Source organism: Pseudophryne corroboree, chromosome 9, assembly GCF_028390025.1.
Source record: "Pseudophryne corroboree isolate aPseCor3 chromosome 9, aPseCor3.hap2, whole genome shotgun sequence".
Taxonomy (NCBI): Eukaryota; Metazoa; Chordata; class Amphibia; order Anura; family Myobatrachidae; genus Pseudophryne; species Pseudophryne corroboree.
In genome coordinates, this window is record NC_086452.1 from 232294184 (window position 1) to 232308537 (window position 14354).

Consider the following 14354-nt stretch of genomic DNA (forward strand, 5'->3'; position numbering starts at 1 on the left):
CATCAGGACAGCAGCACCCCTAACAGCACAGGACACCACAGGGCAGCACCTCAGAACAGCACAGGACAGCAGCACCCCTGTATGCCACCACACACAGAGAGACAGAGGTCTTTCTCCCTCACTCTCCAAGTCCGGAGTGAAAATGGCAGCAACACATGACTCCTTATAAGGAATCCAAAACCCACGGGAATATATATATATATATATATATATATATATATATAGACATATTTATGTTATAATATATATGCATGTACAGACGGAGTCACGCAAGTCATGGCTCAGTCTGTGCCTGCACCCGTGACAGAGACGGGCCCCATTCACTAGAATGGGAGAGCATCTCCGTCGCACAGCCGGACGAAGATGCTCAGAATGGGAGCGTCTCTGTGCACTCCTGGTGTGACTAGGTTGATGGATTGCCTAGTCGTGCCGGGAGTGCATGCCTGCGATGGAGCCACCTCAGATGAGCGTGGCTCCATCTGTATAATAATTTGTATTTATTAGTCTTATAGATCAATGTTATAGTGTGTATGTGTATATACAGCAGTACTCATATGCAGGGATGTAGCCAGAACATTGTGTGCTCCATAGCAACATTTTGAAATGGCCACTGTTCCAATGCTCTAGAGAGACACCTCTCCTCAGCAGTTGGTAATTTTATGCCCTATTATTGAATAGTAATGCCTCAGTTAATTTTATGTCCCATAGTTTGTGTTATAAACCATAGTAGTGCCTTAGTTCATATTATGTCTTATTGTAGGGCTGCCAGTACACATTATGCCACACAGTACTCCCAATACATATTATGACATACAGTGTCCCCAGTTTATATTATGCCACATTACACGCTCCCCTTACCTTAATAACATCCATTACACACTCCTCATACTGAAAACAGAATGTCAACACAATCAGGCTGGACAGTGGGTCAGATCCAATAGCTTAGCAGGCAAATCTGGGAAAATGGTATGTGAAGGGTTAAAGGGTCTATGTTCTTCTCTTGCTGTATTGCTACAGAGACAAGAATGTCTCTGTGTTTTCATTTGTGGTTATGACCTTGCAAAGCTATTTTCACATCCCACACTGAAACTATGCCTTAGTTTCGACACGTACCCCTGTCCGTGTACGGAAGCCCCTATATGGACATAGAGCTCGTGATGTCCTCGTGCTGTTTATGCTCCCGCTGTATGATATCCTGCATGTAATGTCGTATGCTACTTCTATTTATCCAATCATATGCTTGCACATATTGTATACACCCATGTTTCTTTTCTATATAGTACGCTGTAATTTTTACAATAAACAGAGTGATTCTTAACTACAGCTGCGTGTTTACTCTTTGTGTGAAGAGTTGCTCTCCGGGTACCTAAGGGGTCATCACATCGAGGTGGTTCAGTCTGGGGGCTCAGTCCGGAATCCAGCCGATCGTCCCCTGATCGGTAAGATAGAGAATTTTGTTGTCTGTCTTGTCCGCTAAGGGATTGCGACCATCTACTGGATCTGAACTCACTCCGTGTTCCGGGAACACGTGACAAGGTAATATTTAAGTCCGGGACTTAATGTTACGTAGTTTTATGTATAGGATTTTTTTAAGGCGTCATAAACAGGTATCAGGGATACCATAGAAGGACCAGGGGTCCACGTATTTAAGGCGTCATAAACAGGTATCCGGGATACCATAGATGGACCAGGGGTCCAAATAACAACGCCTCCTCGATTTGATCACCTAAATATTTGTATGTCTGTCTTATAAGTACTCATATTGTAATTTTTCTATTAAGGACACTCAGTGAACGGGTGGTAAGTGCACGGACGCTGAGTGTCAGAGGACATTGTTGTTTACAGTGATTTTAAGTACATTTAGAAGTTGATTTGTGACAAATATTATTGTGTACAGTTATAGGGACATTAATTGTACGGGTGGTAAGTGTACGTACATTTGGTGTCACATATTGTTGTACTGTTGTTGTTTTCTGTTCCCGGTAGTTTGTGTAGGGAATATGCACTCCCACATGTTACCAATGATCTATGATCAGATCAGCTGAATGCATACATAGACTATTGTTCCCCTTCCCTGTTATTTGTGAATTCTTTTAGAAATATATTGCGCGGGTGGTAAGTGTACGCGCATTATATGACAGTGTGTTCGGAACAGTCTATGTTTTTATGATAGGATTGTTGTTGCTTCACCTTAAAATACGTTAGTTACTTGTTGGTAATATGGGATCAGACCAGAGTAAAGAAACTGAATACCCTCCTCCCCTCCCGGGAGAGACCTGCAAGAAATATGTTGCTCGTGTCTCCCCTACAAACTACTATCTTGTTAACCCCTGGCTAGACAACCTAGCTGGCTGTTTAAAACCCGCTCGTCTCTCCCAGTAGCAGTAGCTTGCAAACAAAAACCTAGTGAGAATGTGACTGAATTCTGGAAGAGATTTAAAAAGTGTTGGTCAGAGGAGGCAGGTCTCACCCTAGTTAATACCGACAACTTACTCATTTCTACATTTATAAACAACTTGTTGCCAACAGTGACATTAACAGTAAAACAAAGTGTTTCCAGTTGGACCTCAGACAACATTGAGGAATTTGCTAAACACTTATATGAGAAGGAAGCAGCAGGCTGTTTTGACATAAAAAAAAACTACTCCTAATGTACCAACCCACAGTTACCAAAACCCCCGGAGGCAGCCTAGGAACTCCCACCCCCAGCGGGACATCCCACAGAATAGAGGTCCCCCTGTACCCCCAAACAAGCGACATACATCCTGCTTTAACTGTGGCAAGGATGGACACTGGGCTAGGGACTGCCCCTACCCCCTTAAAAAACCTAGGCAGCCATCAACTGAATCTGCCCCCCCTTAGCAACGTTCCCAGGGACCCCCCAAGGTTCCAGATTGACTGGTGGGGACAGCCCCGCTGACGGGGCCCGGAGGAGGGTGTCCCGACTTTCATGCAGCTCACAGAACACTGGAAGGAACCCCCAATGATCAATCTAGGTGTCAATGGAACAAGTGTCCCATTCCTGATTGACAGCGGGGCCACCACCAGTGTTCTGTGCAGGGACCAGTACCATGGGCCCCTGAGAAAGTCCGCTCCTTCAATGAGAATCAATGGGATACCCACAAAAGCTTACTCCACTGTACCTATCCCTATTGACACACCACGGGGACATTACATAGGGACTCACTCATTCACTGTCATACCTGACTGTCCAGTTAACTTGCTGGGAAGAGACCTCCTTACTGAACTACAGATAACCATCACCCCTACTGGGAGGGGTATGGACATAACCTCACCACACTTCCCCGTGCTCACTGAGACCACTGAACTAGATACAATAGACCCCCTTGTGTGGGCAGAAGGTCCCTTCGACACAGGACTGATGTCTTGCACCCCATACAGGGCCACGCTGAAACCTGATGTGCAGCCCGTGTATCAGAAACAATATCCACTGTCCAAAGAGAAAATAGATGGCCTTAAACCCATTGTAGAGCAATTCCTGCAGCAAGGCATACTCAGACCTGTAGTTTCTCCTTACTGCACTCCTGTCAACCCTGTTGTTAAATCAGATGGTTCAACTAGGTTTGTACAGGACCTAAGGGCAATTAATCAGCTAGTTGTCCCCATTGCTCCCATAGTCCCAGACACAAACTCTCTCCTCTCAGCCATCCCTGCGAACGCTGTGTTTTTCTCAGTAATTGATTTAAAAAATGCCTTTTTCAGCATACCAGTTGACTATCAGACACAATTACTTTTTGCTTTTTCTTTTGAGGGCAAGCAGTTAACATGGTGCCGGTTACCACAGGGGTATATTGATTCACCTGTTGTGTATAGCATTGTACTCCAAGCCACATTGGCTCCCTGGCACCCCCCCCTATGGTTCTGTCCTGCTACAGTATGCAGATGATCTGCTTCTCTGTAGTCAAACGGAGGAGGCCTGCCGACAGGATGGTATATCATTGTTAAACTGGCTCTGTGAATGTGGACACAAGGTGTCTAAAACAAAAATGCAATGGTGTAAAAAGCATGTCGATTATTTGGGTTTTGTACTCACAGAGGGAGAAAGGAAAATCAGTCCACAACGCATTCAGTCTGTATTGGGCCTGGTCACCCCAACTACTCAGAAGGAAATGCTATCCTTTCTGGGCATGATTCATTATTGCAGACAGTGGATATCTGATTGTTCCTACTATGACAATATCTTGAGACAAGCCACTCTCAATGACAAACCTAAACAGATTCAATGGTCACAAGAAATGTTAACTGCATATGAAAGTCTAAAATGTATGTTGGTAAAAAGTCCGGCACTGGGCCTCCCAAACTATGTACTGCCATTTCATTTATATGCAAGGGACAACTGTAAAACCATGGCGGGGGTACTAACTCAATCACATGGAGGCAAACTGCGCCCTGTGGCATTCTTTTCCAAGGTAATGCCTGTGTCGGTCCAAGGCATGCCTGCCTGTCTTAGAGCATTGGCGGCCTGTGCAATGGTGGCTGAGATGGCAACTATACTCACTTTGGGACATACTACTGTGCTTCACACAACACATGATGTCCTAGCCATACTTAAAGGTTTACATACACAGCATATGTCAGCTCAACGTCTCAGTGGGTATGAGGTCCTGTTACTAGGTAACCCTTCGCTCACCATTAAGTATGCCACCACATCCTCAGGCCCAGCACCCATACTCAATGCACTTCTAGGATTAAAAGGCCCCCATGACGACATACCTGACGACCATGACTGTTCTGCTTCAATAGAGTCAGAAACCTCCCCAAGACTGGACATGTCACCAGTGCCCATTCCGGGTTCTGACCACATTTTTGTTGACGGCTCTTGTGCTAGACCAAATGACTCCACATACCAAGCCATGGCCGTCATGACCCCACCCATGATAGATGATCAGTATCTATTTACTGAACTCCAAGTTTCTGCCTCCCCCAAAGATTTAGCTGATTGGTTGTTTCCAATAATGCAGAAGAATCCTAAAACAGGATTAATCTGCAAAGAGGGGAAACCATGTATACCTCAAGCAAGCCCTCCCTATCATACTAGTACAGGAAGGAGACTTAGAGCTCATAAGGGAAGAATACGTCAGGTCCCTCATAACAAAACTAGATGAGATTGAACATAAGGTTGCTTGTAAAAATCCTTCTAACCCACAGGAACCAGCACATCCTTTCCAGGTCGGAGACAAGGTCATTGTGAAAGTGCTCCCCAGGAACAAAGGTCCAGGAGATTTTGCCTATGGTCCAGAGACAGAAGTTGTAGCAGTGACCAGAACAGCTGTCCTTACTGAGGAGGGGCCCACCTGGATCCATGCATCCCGAGTAAAGAAGATACCCAGCCCAAACCGCGAAGCAAGTCCAGGAGAGGTACTAACGGGGGCAGACAGCCCTGACCTCCAACGAGGAGAGGTACTAACGGGGGCAGACAGCCCTGACCTCCAACCAAGATGACCTCACACATGGAGAAGATGATTGTGAACCACGGACCCCGCTGGGCATGTGTTATCCTAACCCTCATCACAGTCCTAACACTTCCCTGTAGAACTGAGGTTGACATCTCACAAAAGGAAGGGGTGACCACCTTATGGTATAACTCCTCCAACACACACGTAGCCACCTATGTCTTAGATTACTTTATGTTCTCCAAGCTTGCTGAAGCAAAACACTCTATACACAAAAAAAGAAAATCAGGAATATCTGAGACAGTTTATATTTGTGTTACTGATTCATGGTGGGGATACAACTGTGATTCCTGGGGATCTGTGGGGTGGAACACAGGAATTGACTGGGGGTACAGACCATCAGATGCCTTAAATAGATGGAGCCAACCTGGTGGAATACCTCTACTCTCTAGAATGTCTATCTTTAAGATGGACGAGGGCCCAAGTGCATATAGGTTCAGATTAAACATAGAACGCCCCAGCAGAGCAGATAATGGTACCTATGTAGTTGGAATATGGTGGGGAACAGGGTACTATAGCGAAAGGCAAAGCTTTCATTTATGGGACATGTTTAACAATCCAGCGTATCAGTCTAAGGCTATCCCCCAAGGTAAACCCCTAAGGCCTCATATAGCTACCTTCAAGGATATGATAGCCATTAACAATCCCACCTTTGAAGACATCCTAGCTATTGAAACTGGTTTCTCTGACATCAATTTCTGGTTAGAATGGATGAAATATAGCGCCAATAAACATAATAAAAGTAACTGCTATGTTTGTGGCAGATCTAGGCCTCACCTAGGCACAGTGCCCCTTAATATACCCCTAGAGCAGGAAAGTTGTTTTTTCAGCCTTTACAACGGCACCAAAACCAATGACAGTCAATGTGAAATGTGGAAAAAGGAATATCCTATCCTATCAAAAGACCCCAATCCAGGTAATACCATAACCATATATCCAGGGAATTACACCTGTTATGTCTCTAACACTTCCAGCGCCAGGGACTTGAAAACCTTCCCCCCAGGTTACTGTACATCTAAAAGGATTACTGTCCTGGTGAATCAAACCAAATCCTTAGGTGACATCTACTATATCTGTGGGGATATGAAATTAAGAACAAAATTAGATACTACTTGGCAAGGAGAATGTGCCCTGGCTAAGGTGATCATGCCCCTCCATATCATCCCAGGAGAGGAGCAGCCTCCCTCTCCCGTTGTAACCCCCAGGAGAAGAAAGAGGGAAAGCCCAGGGGGCAGTTTTGATCCACATGTATATATAGATACTATTGGGGTACCTAGGGGTGTACCAAATGAGTTTAAAGCCAGGGACCAAGTGGCAGCTGGGTTTGAATCATTAATACCCATAATTACTGTGAATAAAAATGTTGCTTGGATTAATTACATTTATTATAATCAGCAGAGATTTGTAAATGACACAAAGGATGCTCTTAAAGGCATAGCTGAACAATTGGAAGCCACTTCCCAAATGACATTCCAAAACCGCATGGCCCTTGATATGCTACTAGCAGAGAAAGGGGGCACCTGTGTCTATATTGGGAAGGTAGAAGGATGTTGTACCTACATACCTGACAATACTGGCCCTAATGGCAAAGTCACCTTGGCCATAAACAAACTGGAAAACTTATCCATTGAACTTAAAAGAAATTCTGGTATTGACAACCCCTGGAGCCAATACTTTGGTGGGTTTGAAAATTGGAAACAAGCCCTCGTCCAGTTAGGAATCTTCATACTAATTGCCTTGATTCTCATCTGTGTTGTTGTATACTGCGTAATACCCTGTTGCCGAAAGCTCACTTCCAAAGGTATCGACAACGCACTTATGTACGAAGACATCACCACTTTACGTGATGATTCCCCTAAGGCCTACGCCCAATACTTAGCCACTTATCGATTAAAGAAATCCCAGTGTAAGAATCACATAATATAAATTTGTGATTCTAAGAGGGGATTGAAGGGTTAAAGGGTCTATGTTCTTCTCTTGCTGTATTGCTACAGAGACAAGAATGTCTCTGTGTTTTCATTTGTGGTTATGACCTTGCAAAGCTATTTTCACATCCCACACTGAAACTATGCCTTAGTTTCGACACGTACCCCTGTCCGTGTACGGAAGCCCCTATATGGACATAGAGCTCGTGATGTCCTCGTGCTGTTTATGCTCCCGCTGTATGATATCCTGCATGTAATGTCGTATGCTACTTCTATTTATCCAATCATATGCTTGCACATATTGTATACACCCATGTTTCTTTTCTATATAGTACGCTGTAATTTTTACAATAAACAGAGTGATTCTTAACTACAGCTGCGTGTTTACTCTTTGTGTTAAGAGTTGCTCTCCGGGTACCTAAGGGGTCATCACATCGAGGTGGTTCAGAGATATAATCCTTACAGTATGCAACTATGTAACCTGGTTCAGGGCTCCCGAAGTCTCTGGACCCAATAGCAATTGCACCTCTTGAACCACTATAGCTCCTGAGGAAACCACTATAGGAGGAAACCACCTCTTGAAACCACTATAGCTCCAGGTGTACTTCCACATGGAAACGCGTTGAGCCCCAATACAGACCTACACACTTGAATCCACTGGCTCTATCTGGACATAATTAAAAAGAGATGCAAAGGAAACACAGCAATTGAAACCATCTTCTATCTTTCCGGACCGGCTAAATAAGAGAGAGAGACATCCATCTTCAGTGCCCATCGCTTGTCCATTCATATAACAGCACCTCTATCAAAGGATAAGAAGGACTACAAACGCAGATTGGGTAATATAAACCTCACACCCTAAGCTGGGTAATATACCAGATATATCATATATTAACTGTGATCTGCCTGTATTGCAAGACTCTATATTCTGTATTGTTCCAGGGTCAGGAGCCAGCATTCCACCTTTTATAAATTGCCATTTAGAGCATATATACTCTTCAAAAGCATTTTAGTCAATTTTACATGCATGAATTTTTAATACGATATTGATTGTATAAATAAATGTATTTTTATTTTCTCAAACCACTGTATATTGTTTCTTTTCTTAAAACCCTAGCGCTACTGTTCATTCTATATTTACACTATGGCTAACTCCATGCTTTTACTGTATGTAAATCCATGAAATTGGTGCAGGGAAAATCTAAATATAAGACATCAAAGCCTGTCAGTGTAGTAATACACAGATATCTTTATTAGCAGAAAATCATAACTAAAATAGTATTAAAGTGCCCTGCTATATACACTGCTCAAAAAAATAAAGGGAACACTTAAACAACACATCCTAGATCTGAATGAATGAAATATTCTTATTAAATCCTTTGTTCTTTACATAGTTGAATGTGCTGACAACAAAATCAAACAAAAATTATCAATGGAAATCAAATTTATTTACCCATCGAGGTCTGGATTTGGAGTCACACTCAAAATTAAAGTGGAAAAACACAGTACAGGCTGATCCAACTTTGATGTAATGTCCTTAAAACAAGTCAAAATGAGGCTCAGTAGTGTGTGTGGCCTCCACGTGCCTGTATGACCACCCTACAACACCTGGGCATGCTCCTGATGAGGTGGCGTATGGTCTCCTGAGGGATCTCCTCCCAGACCTGGACTAAAGCATCCGCCAACTCCTGGACAGTCTGTGGTGTTGGTGGATGGAGCGAGACATGATGTCCCAGATGTGCTCAATTGGATTCAGGTCTGGGGAATGGGCGGGCCAGTCCATAGCATCAATGCCTTTGTCTTGCAGGAACTGCTGACACACTCCAGCCACATGAGGTCTAGCATTGTCTTGCATTAGGAGGAACCCAGGGCCAACCGCACCAGCATATGGTCTCACAAGGGGTCTGAGGATCTCATCTCGGTACCTAATGGCAGTCAGGCTACCTCTGGCGAGCACATGGAGGGCTGTGCGGCCCCCCAAAGAAATGCCACCCCACACCATTACTGACCCACTGCCAAACCGGTCATGCTGGAGGATGTTGCAGGCAGCAGAACATTATCCTTGGCGTCTCCAGACTCTGTTACGTCTGTCACATGTGCTCAGTGAGAACCTGCTTTCATCTGTGAAGAGCACAGGGCGCCAGTGGTGAAATTGCCAATCTTGGTGTTCTCTGGCAAATGCCAAATGTCCTTCACGGTGTTGGGCTGTAAGCACAACCCCCACCTGTGGACGTCGGGCCCTCATACCACCCTCATGGAGTCTGTTTCTGATCGTTTGAATAGACACATGCACATTTGTGGCTTGCTGGAGGTCATTTTGCAGGGCTCTGGCAGTGCTCCTCCTGTTCCTCCTTGCACAAAGGCGGAGGTAGCAGTCCTGCTGCTGGGTTGTTGCCCTCCTACGGCCTCCTCCATGTCTCCTGATGTATTGGCCTGTCTCCTGGTAGCGCCTCCATGCTCTGGACACTACGCTGACAGACACAGCAAACTTTCTTGCCACAGCTCGCATTGATGTGCCATCCTGGATGAGCTGCACTACCTGAGCCACTTGTGTGGTTTGTAGACTCCGTCTCATGCTACCACTAGAGTGAAAGCACCGCCAGCTTTCAAAAGTGACCAAAACATCAGCCAGAAAGCATAGGAGCTGAGAAGTGGTCTGTGTTCACCACCTGCAGAACAACTCCTTTATTGGGGGTGTCTTGCTAATTGCCTATAATTTCCACCTGTTGTCTATTCCATTTGCACAACAGCATGTGAAATTGATTGTCAATCAGTGTTGCTTCCTAAGTGGACAGTTTGATTTCACAGAAGTGTGATTGACTTGGAGTTACATTGTGTTGTTTATGTGTTCCCTTTATTTTTTCGAGCAGTGTATATGTGTCTGGATATATCTGTTTACATTTTTTTTTCCCAGTCCAGATATACGTCTGAGGAAGCCGCCGAACACCCAGAAGTGGAGAGGCGGGGAAATGCTTTACGTGGTCAGGCTGCAACCGCTGCTGGGGAATATACACTCACACTTGCAAACTTGATTGCGGACATTGTTCTGCTTGACCAACAGCCGTGAAAAGCAAGTATTCAAAGGGAGCGCTCGCCGGCTTGTAAGTCCTCATTTGGATCCTCTTATTTGTTCAGATATTTATGGACTCCAACTTGTAAAAGCCCCCATAATTCTGCCATACAAGGGAGGTAGCAGCCAAATTATCAGCACCATCTGTGGCAATGTGCCGACTGTATTGGATCCGAGTTCAAGTGGACTAATATACTAATACACTAATATTTATGAGTGACTAATGCCAGCAGTGTGAGAGATTGCATGCGCTTATTTATATAGTTGATGCACTAATATCGGATGCTACATGTATTGGTGATCATTGGATCATATTTTTACTATATTTTTATATTGTTATAGTGAGCATAATAGATGGCCATATATGTGTTTGTGTAATAAATGGATTTTATTTATTAATTACGACTGGACAGCGCCTCCTGTTAAAACTTTGGTTTTCAAACTACATTTTTGTGTCTGCTATCTAGGGTCTATGCAATAGCCCTTGTCAGGAGGCTGCAGCCCAGTCTTAGATATACGCTTGCCAGCAGTAATAGATCAGGCGCCAAGTACATTGTTTTTTCTTCAAAATACCAAAAAGACTTTTGGCTTCAGGAGCTTAAAAGCACAAACAGGCAAAAGAGAAGTCAAAGAGAAGAAGCAAAGTGCTGATGCAGTCTTGGCAAAGATACCTAAGTTAAATTATTTTTCAACCAAATACCTCTACTATTAGACATTCAAAAGAAATAACTGAACAACATAATTTGCAGTGTATAGAGTCAAATATTGCAAAATCTTTTGATGAAGAATGTGAAGACAGTGTTCCTGAAAGCGGTCACAGCAGACATTCAACAGAAACAAGTGCACCACATAATCAGAACGAAATGGAGTCAACATTTTCTAAATCTGTTGATGAAGAAAGTGAAGAAATTGGACCAAGTCCTTTTGAAGGCAGTGATAATGAAAATCAGCTATTGACAGTACATGGTGAACCTTCAACAAGTAAATGTACTGAAGAACAATGTCATGCTCTCACTAGACTAAGTGAATACCAATCAACAGATCCTGCAAAGTGGTTTCACCTCTCCAACAGTTGATTATTGGCTGAAACAAGGGTTAGAGACCTGTCAAAACAAATGTGAGTCTGAAAAATATCACAAGTCATCACGCTACTACAAACCTTCTCAGGCCTGACCAAAAGGATATCATCGTTTCTTTAAAAACAGCATGTTTTATGGATGCTGGCCTAATGGTGTAGTCCATCACAGAAAATGGATGTCATAGAGTGATTCAAAGGGATCCATTTATTGTACTTATTGTACACTGATGGGAAGTACAAAAGACAAGTTCTCACTTGCTGATGAGTCTCTCACTGGAAAAAGGCACAAGAGAAGATAAATAGCCATGAAGAAAGTGATGCGCACCGGAACTGCATTTTTCAAGCCTGTAAACATGGTGAAAAATCAGGTCATATTGACAGTTATATGGAACGACAGTTTGTGGAAAGAAACCAATACTGGTGTGAAGTACTACGCAGAGTTGTAGCAGTTGTGCAAATTTTAGCAGAGAGAGGTCTAGCCTTTCGCAGGAGTAATGAGACAATTGGTTCAAAGTATAATGGTAACTTTCTTGGGATCATGGATTTGATAGCACAATTTGACCCTTTTCTGGCAAAACATATCCAAGACTTTGGAAACAGTGGACAAGGCAGGACAGGCTATCTATCATCAACATTTGTTGAAGAGTTTATCAAACTTATAGCAAAGCAGGTGACAAATAATATTGTGAAAGAGATTTCACTTTCTAAGTATTTCTCAGTGTTGGTTGTCTCAACACCAGATGTAGCCCATGCTGATCAGCTCAGTGTTACTGTACATTATGTATTGAATGGAATACCAGTTGAGCGTTCTCTCACATTTCTAAGGATTCATAGTCATAAGGCTGCAGACCTCACAGAAGAGTTGCTAGAATATTTGAAGCCTGAAAACACTGATATCATGGATTGCCGTGGACAGACAATACAAGCAACATGGCTGGCAAATATTCTGGAATGCAAGCAAGGGTGAAGGAATCTAATCCTCTGGCTGTGTTTGCGCCATGCACAGCACAATCCTTAAACCTTGCTGGATCAAATGCTGTTGATTGCTGTGTGCAAGCTGTAAACTTCTTTGGTTTGCTCTCAAATGTTTACCAATTCTTTTTTGCTTCTACCCACCATTAGTCTGTTTTAATAAAACAGCTAGGAAAGCAGAGACTCACAGTGAAGAATCTATCAGAAACAGGATGGTCTGCTCATGCAGATGCAACTGCTGCCTTAGCCAAGGATACAAAAACATTCAAGATGCCTTTGATGAAATTGTTGAAGATGAACAACAAACTGCAGCTACAAGACACAAAGCTGACACCTTATCTCAGGCTATGGATTTGCTGGTAATCACATTCCTCTGCCACTTCTGGAACACCATTCTGTCCAGATTTAATACAACAAACAAAACACTGCAATCTAAAGAAAAAATGGGGACTACATCAACTGCGCACAATGACCAAAATCTCTATAAAGTCTCTAAACATTAAGACGTGGGTCAGTCCAAGGAATGTATGGTCTTCTTAAGGCCTCCTTCTCTTATTCAAATGGGTTGGAATCCTCTCAACAAACTTGTTCCAATGTCCCTCAAAAAGAAGAAGACAGGAGAGCGATATCGTGTAGTAGGTCCTAGATTCAAAAAGGGGAAGTTGTTCTAGGATTTCATAGTTTGACGAAAAAGTTTCGTACCGTACTCACGTCTAGAGAGAAGTTTTTTCCACATATAAAGGTTTCTTTATGGGTCCAGACTTCTCCTGGCCGAGCAGATGGATGATCCGGACTTCTTTCAATTTCTCCCCTAGCGATGACCCAAGGCGGAAAATAAGGGAGAGAGCAGTCGAATTAATAGACCACAAATGTAGTCTATTATCTCAATTGAAATTTGTAGACGGAGGAATCAACCAGCTTACCGTACTTACACTAAACATGTATATAAAGGCACATAAAGGTATCTTTAACTGTGGTTAATTGCCTGACCATTCACTCAGTGTTGAGAATAACAATGGGTCAGCGTACCCCACTTACGGTCTTCCACTTGTTGTCTGTCACGTAGCGGTTTCTTTATCCACCTCCTTCTCGGAAGGTGGAACTCCACCCTTGGATGCACCCAATCTCGGTATAATAAAATATATATCAGGGATGGAGGTGTAGTTAAAAAGACTTTATTAAACAAAAAGGTTTCTTAAAATGAACACAACAACCCCTGAGGGCTATACACTATTCAAGGACCTTCCAGATCACCATTATTTAGGTGAGATAATCCGGATCTATCTCATCCTTTTTGATTGTGTTTAACATCTTCTGGGCGGTCTAATAGGATTGACACTACTGTTGTGTTCATTTTAAGAAACCTTTTTGTTTAATAAAGTCTTTTTAACTACACCTCCATCCCTGATATATATTTTATTATACCGAGATTGGGTGCATCCAAGGGTGGAGTTCCACCTTCCGAGAAGGAGGTGGATAAAGAAACCGCTACGTGACAGACAACAAGTGGAAGACCGTAAGTGGGGTACGCTGACCCATTGTTATTCTCAACACTGAGTGAATGGTCAGGCAATTAACCACAGTTAAAGATACCTTTATGTGCCTTTATATACATGTTTAGTGTAAGTACGGTAAGCTGGTTGATTCCTCCGTCTACAAATTTCAATTGAGATAATAGACTACATTTGTGGTCTATTAATTCGACTGCTCTCTCCCTTATTTTCCGCCTTGGGTCATCGCTTGGGGAGAAATTGAAAGAAGTCCGGATCATCCATCTGCTCGGCCAGGAGAAGTCTGGACCCATAAAGAAACCTTTATATGTGGAAAAAACTTCT